Source organism: Ambystoma mexicanum, chromosome 1q (genome assembly GCF_040938575.1).
Source record: "Ambystoma mexicanum isolate Mex_15411 chromosome 1q, UKY_AmexF1_1, whole genome shotgun sequence".
Classification (NCBI taxonomy): Eukaryota; Metazoa; Chordata; class Amphibia; order Caudata; family Ambystomatidae; genus Ambystoma; species Ambystoma mexicanum.
Window position 1 is genome coordinate 351,267,745 of NC_090922.1, and position 21,666 is coordinate 351,289,410.

The following is a 21,666-nucleotide window of genomic DNA, read 5'->3' on the forward strand; positions in this document are numbered from 1 at the left end:
TGTGCATCCCTACCCACACAGACACCACCAATGCAGTTTTGTGAAGTTACACATTCAAGCAGCTAAAATGAACACCCACTTGCAAAATGCAACAAGAGGACAGTGCCATGTCAGCCAACCCAACCCCAGCACCGCCACACCACACACCGTGCCATGTCATGCTATTTGCAGGTAAACAAAGTAATCCACACAACATGACACTAGGGTCACAATGTACAGTGTCCCTATTAGAAACTTGCAACACCTGAAATGCTCACAGTAATGCCGGACCAACAACAAAGTTGAGCACGTACTACCATTAACATGACATCACTAATGTTAAATATTAGTAGTCTCACCACCTGGAAATGCCTGCACTCCCACCACTACCAGCTGTGCAGTGTTGGCGCCATGTAGAGTTGTAGGTGCACTGCTGCCAACAGGGACCACTTCTCCAGACTAGAGGTCCCTGTGTCGACATGACGAAGGGACCTGCAAATTGGGAGGTAGACACAGAAGATGAGTTACACATCAATGCAACATGCAGTGTACAACACAAAGCAATATGCACTAGGAATGTATACACAGTATTGACTACAGACTGCCCACACAGCTCATGGGAGTCCAACGTCACTGTGTAATTCACTGTCACTTGGGCACATCCTTTGCAAGCCCATGGAAACGGGAAGCAGGAGGGATGTGTGTGACTCAAACCCAAGCATCGGAACCAAATACATTACAAGCCTGCATGTGCCCAGCCACAATGCAGCGTATGCCCACAGGAACCACGGAAGCCAACAAATCGTCCCAAAAAAATTGGGAATAAAATAAATAAAAATAAAAATAAAAATAAAAATAAAAATAAAAATAAAATCAAAAATGGCCATTGAAGGGCCCGGGGGGGTTGGGGAGGCCACCCAGGAGGTCCGAGGACAGGATGCACACCAGAACCCACCTGCGTGGATCCTGGGAAAATAAAACACCTCCATGGGCTCATGGCCCACACGGCTACCCTATTGTGGGAGTATCACTGCTGTCGCTATTATCACCCTGTGCAGCTGCATCCGGAGGTGGTTGCACTATGGGAGGCAGCCCACGCAAGGCCCTAGTCTGCTCCTCCATGGCTGCAAGCATGCGGGTGTGGTAGGTCTGGTTCTGGAGGATGAGTGTGCGGAGGTCCCCATGCAACAACTCACGGGATGCCCGGACCTCCGCCCTCGTTGCCTGCATCTCAGCTGAGAGCGTACGGGTGAGACGCTCCAGCTGCTGTTCTGTCCTTTGGTGGGTTGAAGCCTCAAGCTCAACAAGAGTCGTCCTGAGGTGAAGGAGCTCCTGCCTCAGGGCTTCCCTGTGGCCCTGGGACTCAATGGAGATGGCCTCCTGCAGAGTCGCCAGTGCCGCCCGCCTGTCCCTGTTGGACCCCAACATGTCCTCCCTGTGTGACTGGCAGATGGAGTCGGTTGCCTGCTCTAGTCGCTCCATCAGCCTTTCAGGGGGGTCAATGGAAGTGGCCACCCTATCCATGGCCTGAGCCATCATCTCGGATGATGCTGCCTGTTGGGTTGGCATACCGTAAATGGATTGCTCCCATGCGGTATTGCCAGGTGGCGTACGGCCACCACGTCGGCGGGCACCACACCTGTCTGGGGCAAGGCGAACTGCGCCTTGCTGTGCCGGCACTGCCTGAGGCTGCAGGACTGCATTCCCCCTCTGATCTGCTGGCCCAGGAACAGGATCAGATGTCGCGGAGTGTGACCCTGCATCCGTAACCACCAAAGGCATAGCTGCCAACACTGACATCCCCATTGAGGGTTCTGACCCTGGTGCAGGTGGGTGAGACAGAACAGAATCCCTCCCTGGAACACTCACCTGCGACGGCACGTAGGTCTCATCCGAATCAACACCTGAGTACAGCTCGGGGGAGGTGCAGCCAGAGACACCCCTTGAGAGCACGACCTGCAGCACTTGTGGGTTCTCACCCACCACCACACCACATCCCTCACTGGTGGTTGGTCGGCCCTCGGACCCCTCCTGGGTCTGCACCATCTCCACAACCCCAGCAGTATCAGGTGCGTCTTCCCCTGCAAAGACATGAAAACAAAGAAATGGAAACAGGCATTAGCACCATGGCACACAATGAGGGCTGAGAAGCAAGAGAAACAGTACTTGTTTGACACATGTCCCACATGACTAAAACCCTCCCATGCATGCACCCTCACTGCGTATGAAGGGCAGGCAAATGGCACACACTGATGACACCAAGATGGAAGATGAACACATTTTCTGCATGCTGCCTGGCAGTGGCATCACACATTGCCCTGTGATTGGCAGGTGAAACACACATGCCATCACACAGATGGCATGTACCATTGCTATTGAGTGAAGATGGAGAGGAGGGCAGCACCTATTCATTCAGTCCAGTTCCCGCATGTAATAGCTTTACTAATTCAAACAGGTCAGATTCTTCACCTGGAGCTGCCAGTCCAAAATGGTGCAATTGCACAGGGACATGTCTGAACAATTGATATCCAGGTAACAAAGTCACTACACTTTACCATAGCCATGTCAGACATGTGACTAGAGGACTGCGACATGCCTATTAAAAGTGGTGGAATGCAAACAATCTGACTAAATGAACAGTGAAAAATCAGGCAACAATGTTGTGGCAGGGTGACACTTCAAGGGCAACTGGCGTGCAGTTGGGCTACATGTCTACTGTTGGCAGAAGGGATACTGCTATGGCCAAATTCAGCTGCGCAGGACGTATTGCATGAAGCACATGGCTGACCCATACGACTCAGGTGCACACACTCTCACCTGTCACACAAACAGAAGCCCTCACACACACCATGCACATGGATGACACACACATGCATGCGCACTCACCGGACAATGCCTCGTAATCAGCCAAATCTCCCACGCCTTGGATCTGTTCCTCCGTGACGTAGGTCCCAGCGACTGACTCATGTGGAGTGAGTTCCATGTCTACTACTGGAGACCCACCTCCAGTCAGTAGAGTTGCGGCATGACTTGAGGCCAGCTTACTCTTTGCCCTGCGCTTTAGGTCATTCCAGCACTTATAGCAATCATTGGCTGTGCGCCTCACGATTCCAAGGGCACTTACGATGTCCGCAACGGTCTGTCAGTGTGCCTGGCGTTGTGCAGGTGTGGTCTTGGATCCTGCAACAGTGACCATCTCATTGTCATGTGCGGACACAGACTCGACAAGTGCATTCAGTTCGTCATCCGTGAAGCTGGGCTTCCTGGATGGGCCGGACTGTGTAGCCGTGTCTGGGGCATCAGCCTGTGCCGGACGAGCACTCTTCCTCTTCCGCTTGGAAGGTGGTGGTGATCCTGAGTGTCCTGCGCCGCTCTGGACACTAGGGGCAGGAGCCCTGGTGGACTCTGTATCAGGAGTGTGGGATTGCACACTCAGCATGGGAGTTGGTGCAGGCATTGGCTCTAGTGTGATGGTGTCAGGGGGAATGTCAGCAGCATGGACTAGGACCGACACTGTCCGGGCTGGGTGTGTGAGGGCTGGGGTGGATGGAGCCACAGCTGCCCCTGCAGCCTCTCCGCCCTGCCTACTTGGTGCAGCAGATGACCTTGCTGCCACAGATGCACGTGGCATGGTGACATCAACGTGCACCAGCGCACGTGACATAGGCCTGCTGACCTGGAAGTCAGCCATGGAGTCAGCCAGGTCTGGTGCCACAATGGGCTGGTCCAACAAGGGCTGAGCATGGATGGTGTCAGCCACATCAGCCTCAACGGGAGGGGGGGGGATTATGGGTGCCCTTGACTGGTCCTCCACACATGGGGGGACAGGCTCACCCTGCAAGTAACGACCACGTCCCCTACCGGATCCACCACGGCCACCACTTGTGGCTCTTCCACCTTTGCCACCCTTACGGAATCCTCGCCTCCCAGCCATGGCGCTGATGTTATTGTGCGTATGGGAGTGGGTGTAAAATATTGTCCTGGGCAATTGGGGGTCAAAGGGGTTGGGTACCAGATGGTAATTGTACCCTAGTGCTCTTGCAAGGCTGTTTGTAACCCCTGGGGAAAGATGACGGGTCACGCTACGCACAGGAGCCCCAAAAAAGGGAGATGACGTGCACGCAACCCCTCCTAGACCACGTGTGCAGAAAGAAAAACCTGCACTACGCTGTGGCACCCAGTAACACAAGAATGAACGTATGCGTGTCACACGCAGCCTAGAATGACCTCTGAAGGGGTAGGCTACACACGGGGCAAGCACAGATGTTAGATACGTGCGTGACTCACCGTCTGCCAGATTAAAGAGCGTGAAAAAGGAGCGCGTTTGGTTGGCAACACCCCCGCCAAAAGAAGATTTGTACGCTGTCTGAGGAGACAGGACAACAGTAGTAGGGAACACTGTTTGAGGGAACAGGCCCAGGTAAACCAGTTAAAGTGAAAAAAGAGAAAAAGCTGTCAGAGGTAACAGGGAATACGAACTTGAAACGCCGTGAAGTAAATCGCGTGTGAAACGACAAGAAGTACAGAATTCACCCACTCGCTCTCCACGAAAAGCACGTACAAGGAAATGGTGTTCTACGCGTACCTTTTATACAGGCCCACACGTCCAGCGTCACTTACGCGGCGTGTACGCGCTAGGCCCATTTCCACCAATTACACGCTTTGTCACTTCTGCGTGTAGGGCCATTTCCACCAATCACACGCGATGACACACTGACGTGCAGTCCAATTACACGGAATGAGACTCTGCCGTGCTGTCCAATTACACGCGATGAGACTCAGACGTGCTGTCCAATTATACGCGATGACACTCTGACGTGCAGTCTTTCCACGTGTGCTCTGTCATCACATGCTGTGTGGGAAACACCCGTGCGGGTCACGTCACAGACGCGCTTACGCGCTGAGGTCCTTTGGTCCAATAGAATCGCGTATGCGTGCTGACGCGCTTACGCGCTAAGGGCCTTTCCTCGGTTTTCACGCTGACGTGCAGGATTTTCACGTGCCAAATCACTCCGTACCAAGCTGGCCACGCGTAAGCACACGGAAGACCACGCTCCTGCCCAGAAGGCCGAACTACTGCCCCCCAGAGCCCCGAGCACGCTCCCACCTGCCATCTGCTGCTGCCTGGCTGCCTGCTGCCCACGTGCACTGCCATTTGCTGCCTGCACATCAGCCAGGGGTGCTGTTGCTGTGACCACCCCTGCTGGAACCAAAGACTCCCGACTGGAATTCCATCGCTCCACAGCCCAGCCCCAGGACCCAGTTGCCCACCCACTCCTGCCTCTGGGGTTGTCATGTCGGGGCAAACACCATCTGTGACCACTGGCAACCCCCGGCCAGAGAGGCAGAGGGGCACCAGCTTCAGTGCCACCGAAGTTGGTGTCCTGGTGGAGCAAGTCCTGGGGCAGTATGATGCCCTCTTCGGAAGTTCCCGCGCCGACAAGGAAGGACGGACTCGGATCTGGACTGACATCGTGACTGCCATCAACGCGGAGGGGGTGGCAGTCCGGGACTTACAACATGTCAGGAAGCGCTGGGAGGACTTCAGGTCCAGGACCCTGAACAAGGCCCGGCGCCTCTTGAAGGCAGCGGATGCCAAGGGGCGCCGGGGCCACTTGTCGGAAGAACAGATAGGGGTCCTGGAACGCATATCCCCAGCGCTCCACGTCCAGGTTCTAGAGAAGCAGACCCGTCTGGAGTCGAGCGGTGAGTGTACATGCATCCTGATTGTGAGCAGTGCGTGTGGTGATTATTCGGCATTGTGCCAGTTGCACATCTGTTTGTATGGGGTCGAGTATGGGTGGGGGTGTACAGGGCCGTGGGTCTGACACATGCGAGGGCTGTAATGTGTGAGACATGGATGGTGCTTGTGTGTGGGCTTGCATGGCAAATGCAGTTGTGCGTGCACACATGTTTGGATGACTGTGCATGTAAGTAGACATGTCCGTGATGTCAGGCATGTAAGTTGTTTTGGCCTGCATGTATGAGCACTGTGTACATGTGCATGTGTGTGTATTTGTCAAGGGTGCAACAGTGATGCTACATGGATGCATGTGACAGCGGTATGTGGAAGCCTGATTGGCAGATGTGACATGGATGCCCGTCTGAACAGTGCGACACTTGGCAGAGGTGTAGACATGCATGCAAGTGTGGTGGTTTGTGTACATGTGTGGTGCACTTCCTGTGTTGCATGTGATGTCTGGCTCCCCTTTGGCTGCTGATGCTGTTGTATGTGTATGGATGGTGGTGGCAGTTGCGATATGGCTGTGGTATGGCTCATGTGTGCGAGTTGCAATGACATGTGTGTTGGGGATTGTGATGACATGTCTGAGGTTTGCCAATGCCACTCATGTGCAACTGTCATGCGTGTATGTGTCCATTGTACAGTGCCCTGATGCCTGTGTTTTGTTTCTCCCTGTCTGCAGCGTCAACTGATGAAGAGGGCGGAGAAGGTGCTGTGGAGCACAGCGGCGGGGATCCGACCGCCAGCCGGAGACGCAAGGCCCGGCTCCCCTCCCGTGTTGTCATCTCGTCGGGGAGTGAGGAGTCCGGTGCCGCGTCCCAGGCCGCAGCTGCCGGGAGGAGGTCCAAGAGGCGGAGGTTGCAGTTGGACTCCTCGGCAGCAGAAGGGGCAGCTGGGACCCCACAGGGCCCAACAGGGAAAGATGGCACGGAGTCATCCAGGTTGGTGGGGGGTTTGGTGGAGGAGGGGGCCGTGCAAGCACCAGAGACGGGGTCTGGAGGTGGGGATCCCACTGGTGCTAGTGGTGCAGTGCAGGACCAGGGACAGGAGGCAGCACAGGCGGCCGCGGAGGTGCCTGTGTGCAATCCTGTGCCCGATCCTGTCCCTGCATCATCTTGCACCAGCAGGGATGCCTACGTCCAGACCCGTTTTCAGGCAGGGGATGAGCTGATGTCAACTGGCCTTCCTCTGCCTGCGGACGTGGCCATCCAGGTCCGGGTTGAGCCTGTCCTGGCTGGTGTGGCGTTGCGTCAACGGGCCATGCGAGGTGACCTGCAGTCTTTTCATGGAGAGACTGCACGTCATCTCGAATGGCTCGTTGACCACGTCAGCCTGCTGGGACAGGTCACCCAGGCCGGATTCCGCTGTCTGATGGGGCTTGCTCCGACCCCCTCCTCAACTGGACCCCCTACGCGCCAGTCGTCCTCTGTGCCATCTTCCCACCCATCAGTCACCTGGGTGCCCTGTGGAGCTGCCTCTGACGGTGCGGCTAGGCTGGTGGAGGAGGCATCCCTGCCACAGTCGGGAGTCGGAGGTCCAGCAGGGGTGGCCACATCAACGAGTGCACCCCAGCCGGCGGAGGATGTGCAGGCAGCAGGAGGCAGTGCACGGGCAGAGGCAGAGCAGCAGCAGCAGCAACATGGTGGGAGACATGAAGGCTCGGGGCTTTCGACATCGGAGGTGCAGGCATCGGCCGGAGGGCAGGGGGACCCAGGACAGAGAGTGTCTTCCGTGTGGCAGCGGTTGGGCCACGCCATAGGTGCGGAGCGGCGGCGGGCGGAAGAGGCGCGGCTCACAATGGTCAGGGCGGAGAACTCCATGCAGAGGGCCCTGAGGCGGGACGAGTGCCTCGAGGCAATCCGCAGGGGGTTGGAGGAGGACACGGCGTCGTCCCTGCGGACCCTCGGGGCCATGGAACTGGACCGCCTCCGGGACATCGAACAGGAGTTCGATGATGCCCTGGCCCGGGACACCACGGAGTGAGCCGCTGGACTTGCCCGCCGCCTTTGTATATAGTTCTTTAGTTTTAGGTTTCCTTTCTTTCTTATTATGATTTGGAGTCGACGGACACTGCTCCACTTTTTGTATATAGTTGATTTTTAGGTAGGTTTTTTAGTAGGTTTCCTTTGTTCAGTTGGGCTCATGGACCCTTGTTAGTTTTGTACATATTTATTTTTTGCATGGACATTTTTTTACATTTGACTTTGGACATAATTTTTTTGGATTCTGATTTGCAGTTTTGTGTTTTTATACCGACATGCAGCTCTTTTTTTTCACATTCACATTGTAGTTATTTTTCTTTCTTTAGCATTATTTAATTTTTTTCAATACAATTTTGTTAGCATACTTCACTGTGTGGTTTCATCTCTTTGGTTTCATGCATGTCATGTTGTGTATTTTCCCATTCAATTGCAACCATTGTGTGTGACGGACATGGGTTCATTAGCTTGATGGACATTGGGGGTGTAACATGTGATTTCCATTTCCATGTGGGTGAATGGGTTACTTGGTAGGGCTTTTTGGCTGTGGAGGCTGACCATTATGCACATGATTGGGGATTGTGAGGACCTGGTGGGGGCTGCCCATGGTGGCAGGGGGGTGGGGGTGGTGGGTGACATGAGTGGGGGCCTGGTGGAGGATGACCCTGGTGGCTGGGGGGTGGGGGTGGTGGGAGACATGAGTGGGGGCCTGGTGGAGGGTGCCCTGGTGGCTGGGGGGTGGAGTGGTGGGAGACATGAGTGGGGGCCTGGTGTAGTCTGCCCATGGTGCCAGGGGGGTGGGGGTGGTGGGTGACATGAGTGGGGGCCTGGTGTAGTCTGCCCATGGTGGCAGGGGGGTGGGGGTGGTGGGAGACATGAGTGGGGGCCTGGTGGAGGATGCCCATGGAGGCAGGGGGGTGGGGGTGGTGGGAGACATGAGTGGGGGCCTGGTGGAGGGTGACCCTGGGGGGTGGGGTGGTGGGAGACATGAGTGGGGGCCTGGTGGAGGATGACCCTGGTGGCTGGGGGGTGGGGGTGGTGGGAGACATGAGTGGGGGCCTGGTGGAGGGTGCCCTGGTGGCTGGGGGGTGGAGTGGTGGGAGACATGAGTGGGGGCCAGGTGTAGTCTGCCCATGGTGCCAGGGGGGTGGGGGTGGTGGGTGACATGAGTGGGGGCCTGGTGTAGTCTGCCCATGGTGCCAGGGGGGTGGGGGTGGTGGGTGACATGAGTGGGGGCCTGGTGTAGTCTGCCCATGGTGGCAGGGGGGTGGGGGTGGTGGGAGACATGAGTGGGGGCCTGGTGGAGGATGCCCATGGAGGCAGGGGGGTGGGGGTGGTGGGAGACATGAGTGGGGGCCTGGTGGAGGGTGACCCTGGGGGGTGGGGTGGTGGGAGACATGAGTGGGGGCCTGGTGGAGGATGCCCATGGTGGCAGGGGGGTGGGGGTGGTGGGTGACATGAGTGGGGGCCTGGTCTAGTCTGCCCATGGTGGCAGGGGGGTGGGGGTGGTGGGTGACATGAGTGGGGGCCTGGTGGAGGCTGGCCCTGCACTGCTGGGGTGTGGGGGTGGTGGTAGACATGAGTGGGGGCCTGTTGGAGGCTGCCCCTGCACTGCTGGGGGGTGGGGGTGGTGGGTGACATGAGTGGGGGCCTGGTGGAGGGTGACCCTGGTGGCTGGGGGGTGGGGGTGGTGGGAGACATGAGTGGGGGCCTGGTGTAGTCTGCCCATGGTGGCAGGGGGGTGGGGGTGGTGGGTGACATGAGTGGGGGCCTGGTGGAGGGTGACCCTGGTGGCTGGGGGGTGGGGGTGGTGGGAGACATGAGTGGGGGCCTGGTGGAGTCTGCCCATGGTGCCAGGGGGTGGGGGTGGTGGGTGACATGAGTGGGGGCCTGGTGTAGTCTGCCCATGGTGGCAGGGGGGTGGGGGTGGTGGGAGACATTAGTGGGGGCCTGGTGGAGTCTGCCCATGGTGGCAGGGGGGTGGGGGTGGTGGGAGACATGAGTGGGGGCCTGGTGTAGTCTGCCCATGGTGGCAGGGGGGTGGGGGTGGTGGGTGACATGAGTGGGGGCCTGGTGGAGGGTGACCCTGGTGGCTGGGGGGTGGGGGTGGTGGGAGACATGAGTGGGGGCCTGGTGTAGTCTGCCCATGGTGCCAGGGGGGTGGGGGTGGTGGGTGACATGAGTGGGGGCCTGGTGTAGTCTGCCCATGGTGGCAGGGGGGTGGGGGTGGTGGGAGACATGAGTGGGGGCCTGGTGGAGGATGCCCATGGTGGCAGGGGGGTGGGGGTGGTGGGAGACATGAGTGGGGGCCTGGTGGAGGGTGACCCTGGGGGTGGGGGTGGTGGGAGACATGAGTGGGGGCCTGGTGGAGGATGCCCATGGTGGCAGGGGGGTGGGGGTGGTGGGTGACATGAGTGGGGGCCTGGTGTAGTCTGCCCATGGTGGCAGGGGGGTGGGGGTGGTGGGTGACATGAGTGGGGGCCTGGTGTAGTCTGCCCATGGTGGCAGGGGGTGGGGGTGGTGGGTGACATGAGTGGGGGCCTGGTGGAGGCTGGCCCTGCACTGCTGGGGTGTGGGGGTGGTGGTAGACATGAGTGGGGGCCTGGTGGAGGCTGCCCCTGCACTGCTGGGGGGTGGGGGGGGTGGGTGACATGAGTGGGGGCCTGGTGGAGGGTGACCCTGGTGGCTGGGGGGTGGGGGTGGTGGGAGACATGAGTGGGGGCCTGGTGTAGTCTGCCCATGGGGCAGGGGGGTGGGGGTGGTGGGTGACATGAGTGGGGGCCTGGTGGAGGGTGACCCTGGTGGCTGGGGGGTGGGGGTGGTGGGAGACATGAGTGGGAGCCTGGTGTAGTCTGCCCATGGTGCCAGGGGGGTGGGGGTGGTGGGTGACATGAGTGGGGGCCTGGTGGAGTCTGCCCATGGTGGCAGGGGGGTGAGGGTGGTGGGTGACATGAGTGGGGGCCTGGTGTAATCTGCCCATGGTGGCAGGGGGGTGGGGGTGGTGGGAGACATGAGTGGGGGCCTGGTGTAGTCTGCCCATGGTGGCAGGGGGGTGGGGGTGGTGGGAGACATGAGTGGGGGCCTGGTGGAGGATGCCCATGGTGGCAGGGGGGTGGGGGTGGTGGGAGACATGAGTGGGGGCCTGGTGGAGGGTGACCCTGGGGGGTGGGGGTGGTGGGAGACATGAGTGGGGGCCTGGTGTAGTCTGCCCATGGTGGCAGGGGGGTGGGGGTGGTGGGTGACATGAGTGGGAGCCTGGTGTAGTCTGCCCATGGTGGCAGGGGGGTGGGGGTGGTGGTAGACATGCATTGTTGATCAGTAGTGCAAGGTGACATGTGGGTTGGCTGAGGGGCATGCCCATGGTGGATGGGCTGCCTGCGGGACATGAGCATGGGTGCAGGGTAGTCCCCCGTGGTGTGGGCTGCCTGCAGGGTCCGTGGAGGTTGTGGAGCGTACACCTGGGAGGGCCCACATGGCCAATTCACGTGTGGTACTCCCCAGAACCCCTGAAATACACGTACCCTGCTGAAATGGCGTGTGGGACTTCCCGCGCACCCCTGAAATACACGTACCCTGCTCGCACTGGGACTCTCGCGTGTGGAACTTCCCGCGCACCCCTGTAATACACATGCCTTGCTCGCACTGGCCCAATCGCGTGTGTAACTTCCCGCGCACCCCTGAAATACACGTACCCTGCTCGCACTGGGCCAATCGCGTGTGGAACTTCCCGCGCACCCCTGAAATACACGTACCCTGCTGAAATCGCGTGTGGAACTTCCCGCGCACCCCTGTAATACACATGCCTTGCTCGCACTGGCCCAATCGCGTGTGTTACTTCCCGCGCACCACTGAAATACACGTACCCTGCTCGCACTGGGCCAATCGCGTGTGGAACTTCCCGCGCACCCCTGAAATACACGTACCCTGCTGAAATCGCGTGTGGAACTTCCCGCGCACCCCTGTAATACACATGCCTTGCTCGCACTGGCCCAATCGCGTGTGTTGCTTCCCGCGCACCCCTGAAATACACGTACCCTGCTCGCACTGGCCAATCGCGTGTGGAACTTCCCGCGCACCCCTGAAATGCACGTACCCTGCTGAAATCGCGTGTGGAACTTCCTGCGCACCCCTGTAATACACATGCCTTGCTCGCACTGGGCCAATCGCGTGTGGAACTTCCCGCGCACCCCTGTAATACACGTACCCTGCTGAAATCGCGTGTGGAACTTCCCGCGCACCCCTGTAATACACATGCCTTGCTCGCACTGGCCCAATCGCGTGTGTTACTTCCCGCGCACCCCTGAAATACACGTACCCTGCTTGCACTGGGCCAATCGCGTGTGGAACTTCCCGCGCACCCCTGTAATACACGTACCCTGCTGAAATCGCGTGTGGAACTTCCCGCGCACCCCTGTAATACACATGCCTTGCTCGCACTGGCCCAATCGCGTGTGTTACTTCCCGCGCACCCCTGAAATACACGTACCCTGCTCGCACTGGGCCAATCGCATGTGTAACTTCCCGCGCACCCCTGAAATACACGTACCCTGCTCGCACTGGGACTATCGCGTGTGGAACTTCCCGCGCACCCCTGCAATACGCGTTCCACGCTTGGCGTTTGCTGTTTGCCAGCCCGGTGAACTGGTCCAGGGTTAGCGCAGCCCTTTGCGATGATTTAGCGATTTGGATGGCTTTTCCTTGCGCGAGGGCGTTCTTGGGGGCGTTACTGGCGCTGCTGCAGGGTCGCTGCGATTCTCTGCGCCACGGCTGGTTTGGGAGCCTAAAATCCATGAATACGCTGTTCGCGGAAATCGGTTTTAGCGCACGTGCCTGGCGCAGACAATCGCACGCGGACACTCTGCGCCAGCCGCTTGCGACACTTTTCTGCGAAATTCTATGAATTACCCTGATAATGTTTGCTGCCACCATTTTTGCCCTTTTACTGCACTGTGAGAAACATGTGTTGCTATTGCCCAAGTCAACACTAATTCATTTATCGACAGCAAAGGATAAATAAATTCAGAAATTGCCCTGCAGTGAACTGCACCTATGATCCGAAGGTTTGCCATCAGAGGCAGATTTAGATAGTGTATAAGGGCAAAAGCAGAATGGGCCCCCCTGCCAGGGAAATCAGTCCAGCGGGCAGCTTCAGTCAGAAATAACAACAGCAGCTTGGAGAGAAGCACATGAGCTAAAATGAGCCACTTAAGTCCAGCCTTTTCGTTTTGTGTATTCAGCGCAAAGACAGAAACAGAGATGCACACGGTCCCTCATGGAGGTCTATGAATGATCTTTCAACACCTGTCATCAGACCACTTACAATTGGAAAGAAATATTGGGAGATGGACACAGACAAAGGAGTGAGTCCTGTAAGGGGGGCAAGGGGGTATTGGCTTGCTGGTACTGAGTATCCCCTGTGACATTAAAGGTGTGATTCTTGGGGGCTTCTAAATGAAGGCTGTGCATAACATGCTGCAACATGTGCAAAACAAAGACTAGCAGCAGGTGACCATATCATGGATTATCGTTCACGTTGTGTCTGTAGGTCTTGAAAGTACAGTTTAAAACCTGCAGTGGGCTTTGTTTTGGCTCACATTACTCTACATGGTAAAATGTGTACTTTTCCATTAAGGATGTGAAAAATAAAGATACAGTCACATTCCTTTTGCTCAACATGTTTTTATAATTAATTATTTACTGGCACCAACTAGAGCTCAGAGGTTATGTGGTTAAATGTCTACATTTAAGACCGGCTAAAATACCAGCTTTACCACTTAACTAAAGTGTGTGTTCCTGGCACATCTTGTAATCTCACTTTGTCTTATCTGACACATTAGGAGTCCCTAGAAGTGATTCCCTTTGCAGTGTAGCATACTAAAAAAAATCTTGCTCATGGATTCATAAACTATAATGTTGCTCTACATATAACATTAATAGCATCCAAATATATTCCCCATGCAAAGGAGCATTTGTTGTTTAGAAGTGTGCAATATCATGCTGCTTCATCATGGGGGGTCTAGCTTTTATAATAAGATGCCACTTCGTCAAACCAATTATTTGTACCTGCTGGGAATGGTCAGAGTAAAGAGGCATTTTTTGGAGTGTGCTGAAGATGAGGTGGATGAGGTGGCTGGAGTATTGTGGTTCATCAATCGAAGGGGAGTGGCAGCCATTTTTAAGAGTATGTTAGATATTTGGGAAGTCGATATGGCTTGTATTAGTGGATCAGAATTGCTTCACTTTAAAATCAGTACAAACCCAGAAATCACTATAAACATGATATTATTTTACAGACCTCCTAATGTTATGAAGGACTTTCCTCAACATTTGAGTAACCTGCTGCTCTCAATCCTCAAACCTAACATTAAAGCACTGGTCCTGGGAGACATGAACTTATGGCTGGGCTGCAAAAAAGATCTAGTGGCCCAAAGCCTTGAAAAATCCTTTAGCAATCTAGGCTTCCTCCTGCTTTTTAGAGACCCTACACATATTAAGAGAAATGTCTTGGACTGGATTGCCTCACACAATGTACCTATGAGCGACCTAATTGTAAGACTGTGTCCTTGGTCAGATCACTTCCTCATTCATCTGAAGGTTCTAGTTGAAGCTCAGATAAAAACATCAAAATAATGAGAAAGCATAAACCTATGAGAAATATCACGAAACTCACAACAGAAGCTATGAAGAAATGGCTGTTGCCACTAGCCACAAAGGTTGAGATTTTAGATAGCGCAGACAAAATGAGTGAGGAAATCCAGGGCACCTTACAAAAAACATTCAATGTCTTTGTACCTATAAGAACTAATCAAATTCCTATCAGGAAATTAATTAGCTGGTTTACACCAGAACTACAGAGCCTTAAATCAAAGAAAAATAAACACTGTTATAACTGGAGATACTCGAAATTGGAGGGTGATAGACAAGGCTATGAAGAAGCCTCTTAAGTCTTTAAAAAGGCTATTATAGAGGCTACAAGAAATATGCTGATTCATAGGATCCATGAAGCACAACGTGAATCTAAAAAACTGTTTAAAATCTTAAAGGAACTAGAAACTCTGTGCCCAGCGGATGATCTGCCCATAAAAATGCAGAATGGTGCTCATCTATCCAAGATGCTATGTTGAATAAACTAGACAAGATTAAACATAACATTGAGGCAAACAAGACAGAGGCAGCTTCTGTCGAATCACACATTAGGAGAAACTGTTTTTAACTTTCGTCCCATAACACAGACAGAATTGTCTGAAATGATTGGTAAATTGAGAACAACCAAAGGTAAGGGGGATTCTTGTCCAGCAGAGACTTTTAAAGCATGTTCTTACATCATGATTGAAGTTCTTACTAAATTTGTTAATACCTCGTTTTTGAAAAGCCATGTTCCGGATCATTTAAAATCTGCCTAGATTACCCCTTTGTTAAAAAAAACTGGCCTGTTTTTCTTTGAAGCATTAAACTACAGGCCCATGCACTGATACTCCTTTTTTACTTAAGATTTTGGACTGCGTCTCTTATATTCAGATTTTAGAATTTTTTAATAATCGTGAGGTTTTACACGAGCAACAATCTGGTTTCAGACAAGGTCATGGTATGGTAGCAGCTTTGTTGGACCTCAAGTCCAACTTATTGCATAGCATGGACAAGGGGGGACAGCTGTCTTGATGCTATTGGACTTGTGGGCCACCTTTGACCTGGTGGATCATGGTATGCTAGTCACCAGGTGGAAGGAGGTGGCGACTTTCTCTGAAGCCGCCTCAGCATGGATACAATCTTTTTTGGGAAATAGAATGCTGAGCGTGTGTAACAATCTAGCGTAAGCACCCCAACTCCCATGCAGTTTGGCGTGCCAACGGGTGCCTGCTTATCGCCATCCCTGTATAGTTTTTTCACTGTCCCTCTTTTTGAGTTATTAGACACAAAATGCATCGAATTCACCAACTATGCTGACGGCACGCAATTTGTCATCCCATTACGAGCAAGACACATAGAGACTGAGTGAGGACTATGATATCATTGAAGCATGGATGGTGAAGAATGGTCTTGCACTAAATAAGGAAACAACAGAACTCATGGTTGTAAGAACACCAAATAAAATTAAAAAGTTAGGGGACAATTATAAAAAGTTCAGTATTGCAGAGTATGATCTTTAAATCAAAACCAAGGTTAACACCTTAGGGATTGTCCTGGACCAACATCTCAGCATGAAGGCACAAGTGAGCTGTCTGTGTCATTATTGGCATACTATAGAAAACTACTCACTCAAATCCGCCCTTTCATTTCAAAAGCTAATCGCAAAATAATTGCAAGAGCTATTATTGGGTCCAAGATAGATTACTCTAGTAGTCTTTTTATATGTATCAACAAGTTTATGCCAGACTCCAGGTCATACAGAATAGTGCAGTCGGAGCAATTGCAGGGCTCAGGATTAGTGATCACGTACCCAAGGCAAGAAGACACGTGCATTGGTTACCCATTGAAGAAAGGATTAAGCTCTGCCTACTGATTATGGTGCACAAAAGCGTCATGCACACTGGGCCTTCTTATCTGATAGTGGCTTTGTCTGTAAAGACCAATATAAGAATGCCCTGATCAAATGACACACTACAGTTAAAAGAGCCCAGATGTTCACTCACCCAAGTTAAACAGGGCGCTTTCTATGCAGCATCTCCTATGGTCTGGAACTCCCTCCCGGAAGAGCTCAGAAAGATCAGCTTGATCGAAAACTTCAAGACGAAACTGAAAACATATCGATTTAAGTAACTGTAGTATCTTCCTTTTTGGGATGTAGTGATAACCTTACTCCCATTAGGCGTGCATTATGTTACATGTTCCGTCTTTTGTGTCAGTTGCACCCATAAACCTCCGTGTCCTTAGCTGCGCAGTATACATTTTAAAAGTAAAGTAAAGGAGTCATTGTCCATGCTTTGCCCTGTCAGGTTTAGACCACGTGGGGGTTCTTGCACTGCATGAGAGACTGGTGCATTGGGATGGTGTTCAGCGGGGGGCCGATGGAAGATAATGGGCGGGTGGAAGGTGAGGGGGTGTAGGTGGAAGAGAAAGAGAAAGAGGGGAGCAGATGGGAAGGGGACATTGGTAGATCTGTGGACACCCTGCTTTTCTTTCTTCTCTGTATCACTAGATTGCTTTGGTTTTGTAACATGTTTTCCTGCTTAATGAATGCATCTATCTAGAACAAGCGGTCTGACCCCTCCTTTTTCTTAGGACATGATTATTCGGGATTCACCTCCAAGAATCCTCCTTGGGTGTCCGCAGTGTGCACTTGTCATTCTTCACGCTGAGGCGTAGGCAGTTTGCACTATGGGGATGGTAGTGGTTGGAAAGAGCAAGGGGTGGAGGGAGAAAAGCTCAGGGGAAAAGTGCTCGCCTTGGAAGCAAGACGGCAAAGGGCAACACAGGTTCGATCCCCGGGTCTGTGCTTAGAAACCTCTGGGTATTAAGCGCGTTATAAATAACCTATCATATCGTATTAAATGAAAGGTGGAGAGATATGCGAGGGCTGAAGGGGGTGCGAAGAAGAAAGGAGGGATGGAAGATTTTGGAAAGGAAAGGAAATAGTGTTTTATTTTGGACGTTGAAAGCTAGTGGATGGTTGGGAGGCAAGCAGCCAAAAGGGGGCAGTGAAATTCCCACAAAAATGAATTGAGCGATGCTGGGCAAACTACCTTATGTCAACAAAAGCTAGTGAGGCAACCAGGTTGCTTTCAGCCAAAGCAAGAGCCCTAAACACACAACTCCCACATAAAACAAACTACTTAAAATCCAAAGTTCATAACTGTTTCACTCATGGCCCCCATTTACTCTGCTCCCTTAACATGAGGCTCCACAACCCCTGTCAATCCTGGTCACTGAACAGTCCTCCGCCTGAAATCTACTACTACTCAACAGCCCGCACTAAACCCACAAACCTGCTCGGCTGGCTAGCAAATATGCAAAGACTAATATGCTACTCTTGTTTTTCTTTTTTTAAACTATACTGAGATACCTATATTTCTACATGGTTTTCAGTCGGGCAGAATATCATCACGAGACGGCAACTTTCCTGAAAGCATGGTGAATAATTAGAGCCTGCCCTGTGCAAACAACGCGAGTGAAGGCTGTAATTCATTAGAGCTTGACTTAATGCGCTAATATCCTACAGCCAGCCTAGGATATCATAAAAAGTGCATAATAGGCGCACGTTCTGCTTTGCTGGAACCGAGGAAGTCTGCGTTTAGCAGTGGAGGCCTTTTATCATGGCGCTGCTGGTGAGATCAGGCGTTCCCATTTCCTGTGAAATCCAATTTAACCAAAGGCCCTGTATCAATCAGGACAATTCCTCTCTTCCCGCGCCAACAACAATACCAACGGCCTACGTTCGCGTCTTCACAAAAAACGCATTGTAGCTGCGACAGAGGGGTATTTTATGGATTATACTCGAGACTTTCTGCAGGAAAGGCCCTGGGGCCTTATTCGTTACTTAAGAAGTGAAACCGCTGGGCTCGCTCCAACCTCCGGCCCGCGCCCCCACTCCCCTCATACCCCCCACACCTGACTGTGAACGCCAACGTATGTTTCAGTTTTATAGTCCATAGATGAACTGAACCATACGTATTGCTTTAATAGTCAACAAACTGGTGTGTAAAAACGCAGTTGTTGTATTATATTGACTTGAATGTGATATTTCATATTATTTTATTGTTTTAATTATGCTTTCCCATGTCCCTTTGAGCGGAGGGAAGATAGCCGTGTGTTGTTCGAAATAAACATACATTAACCCACCTGTTATTATTTTTCAAACGATTTATTTCTATTTTTGCGAAATGGCTATTTACCGTAATTATCTATCTATCTTTCCGACTCATTTGCATGACACTAGTAGCCATGCGCACTGAGATTGAACGGAAGTGTTGGGGGGGGCGCGAACTGTCAAGCAAGTCATTCCGGCGCGATCTCGAGACGCGGGATTCCAAATGGCGGCGATGGGATACGAGTTCAAACACAACAGAGGCGGCTTCGTCCCCGGCCCATGAAGCGGATCCGCGTCGCCCAAGAGGGGGCCCGGGTGCAGGAGGAGGAGGACGGGGCGGACCTGGACGCGGAGGAAGATTCTTCCATCCGAGCACTTGTCAGTTTAAAAGGTTATCATTGAGTCCTCAATGCATTTCTGCAATGTGTTGATTACAGAAGGAAACTTGTCCAATACCTGGAATGATAGCTATACTTCACCACAGAAAACGCCCACGGGGAAAGGCAGCAACCCTGGCTCTACTATGGAAATGCCGTTCAGAACAAGGAAACGAAGACGGCTTTTTTGTGAAGAAGAAGAAAGTCAAATGAACATCAGGTCACAAAAAGAAACCCGAAGTCTGCCTTGGTCCCCCAGAAACAAACACCATCAATGCCAACACGAGACAAGAAAACCTCACAGAAAATCGGCTTAAGATTACGAAACCATCTCAAACTTCCGAAAGCACACAAATGGTGTATTTATGAGTGGTTTTACTCCAATATAGACAAGCCACTATTTGAAGGCGATAACGATTTCTGTGCCTGTCTGAAAGAGTCTTTTCCAAATCTTAAAACAAGAAAATTGTCTAGAGTGGAATGGGGCAAAATCAGACAGGTTAATGGGAAAACCACAACAATGTTCATCTGCGTTCTTTGAAGAGGAGAGGTCAGCCTTCAAACAAACACGATAAAAAATGTGCCTTTTACAACAGCGAAAAGTGGCAAATGTCTCCCAGTTCAAAGATCTTCCTGAAGAGATCCCCCTCCCTCGGGTTATGGGGACAAAAGTCACAGCTCGGTTACGTGGTCTCCATGATGGCCTATTTACCGGGCAGACAGACGCTGTCGACACCTTAAATTCCACATATAGAGTAACGTTCGACCGGTCAGGACTTAGAACACACACAGTGGCCCTCATTACGACCCTGGCGCTAAGGGGTCTGCGCCAGCGTTAGCTTTGCCGACCCCTTACCGCCAACTACGAGTTCCCGGAGCGCCATGGTCATTTTTCCGCCCGCTTTTTGCGGGCGGAAAAATCCATGGCGCTCTGGGACCTTGGTGTTAATTACGCCACCGTATTTTACGGTGGCGTAATTAACTCCTTCCCCACTCCCATTATACCCTATGGGGCCGAAATGGGAATGGGGAAGGGTAAATGGGTCAATGGGGACTTACCGCCCCGCCGACCTCGGAATGGGGCGGTAAGTCCGCCATCCGCCATGGCGTAAAGGGACTTTGCGCCATGGCCGGAAAGTCCGTCGATGGCGGTAAAAATCCGCCAGGGTCGTAATGAGGGCCAGTGCCTTATTATGAAGTGCTTAGCAATGAACCTCATGAAACTATGCCTATTTCTGCCTATGGGCAAAAACAGCAGCCTGTCTGGTTTTTTATGACCCCTCCTCGGTTAAATTATTCGCCTACAGCTGATTCCCCAATTGCGGATAGTGACCCTTTCAGAATCCTGGTTCAGACAGTGAAACAATTGGTGGTTTTCCAGTAGAGTTTCTAATTCAAGTGACTAGACTGTCAAAAATTCTAATGATAAAAAAGGAGCACATCAGGCAATCGAAGGAGATGAACACAGAAGCAGAGAAACTGAAATCCTATTCCATACCCATTGGAATTGAATATCAAAGGAGATATGCAACTATTGTGCTGGATCTTGAACAATTAAACAAGGACTTCAACAAAGTTCTGCACAAGGTTCAACAGTACTGCTATGAGCTTGCTCCAGACCAAGGCCTTCAGCCTGCTGACCAGCCAACAGATATGAGGCAGCGGTGTGAAGAGGAAGCACAGGAGATGGTCAGGCAAGCAAACACAAGTAACGGGCCGGCCTTGTGTGGAAAATGAAGGTCTGACAGATCTCATCTCTAGACTTACAGCAATACCTTTACAGATAAAATGTTTAGCCAAGGGAGGTGATCTGAACTCGTTTGAATTCAAATCTCTTAATGATTCAATAAATGACATCAAGAGCTCGATAGATGCATCCAATATCAGATGTTTCCAGAATAACGTTGAGATCCAAATGGCACATATTCCGAGTGGCCTGTGTCAGATGGGAAATGTGCATGCCTTTGCAGCTAATAACACCAACAGAGACTGAAAGGACAGACTTCATCGTTGCAATTGTGCAGGACATTCTCTGGGGAAAATCCAGGTCCTTAAAGAGGCTTCTGACACCAGTCAGGGTTGAGAAGGAGAAATGGTACACATCTCAAAGGTCTCCATTTCCTTGGCTTTCCTCCTTTTCTTTGAAAGAAATTTGAATTTCTGACTAAGCATTACGCTCTCATTGACTAGAGTCCCTTCATTTTGCAGTGGTATGCCTACCGCTTTTAGCAGGTACTTTGTTTTATTCATGATGGTGTGCTGGCGTTCATACCAACGTGTGGATTTCAGATGAAAAGGGAAGTCAGCTTGGAGACGCCTTTTGCTGTGGTGTGGATACGGGTGAGACCAGGAAAGGCTGTGCTTGCGCAACAGCTGCTAAATCAAATTTACTTCCTGTCCAAGGCCAGCAGTGGGCAGCACAGTAATGTCAATGGGCACTGAATGTGCAGTGCTGATTTTGGAAAAACAGCTCAGCAATAGGCCGAGGAGAAATAATGACTATATCCAGTGGATAACACTCGTATAAGCAGCGGTTATCTGCACGTCTGATAATCTGCTACTTGTCACATCTCGCAAAGGAGTATTGCAATGTTGGCTATTGAAGAATAGCCAGGATACCCCAATGACACCAGCAACTTTTTAAGATGTAGTTGTTTCTCATTGCCCTTGCCCTCCAGGGCCAACCATTCTCGAATTTGTTTTCCTCCTCGCTACAGTTATGCCAGAGACTTGGAAATGGAAACAATGATCTTTCTTTGCACACGTTCTATGCTTAAATGGCAGGTCGCTATCGCCCATAATTCTTCAACCAAATGGGACGATGGAAGTGCTTTTTATATGTAA

General features: G+C 52.3%; 1 pseudogene; it reads left to right on the forward strand.

Annotated features, from left to right (window-relative positions):
• The first annotated feature begins 18,661 nt into the window (after positions 1 to 18,661).
• On the forward strand, positions 18,662 to 20,878 carry LOC138556070 (protein lin-9 homolog; annotated as a pseudogene).
• The last annotated feature ends 788 nt before the right edge of the window (positions 20,879 to 21,666 follow it).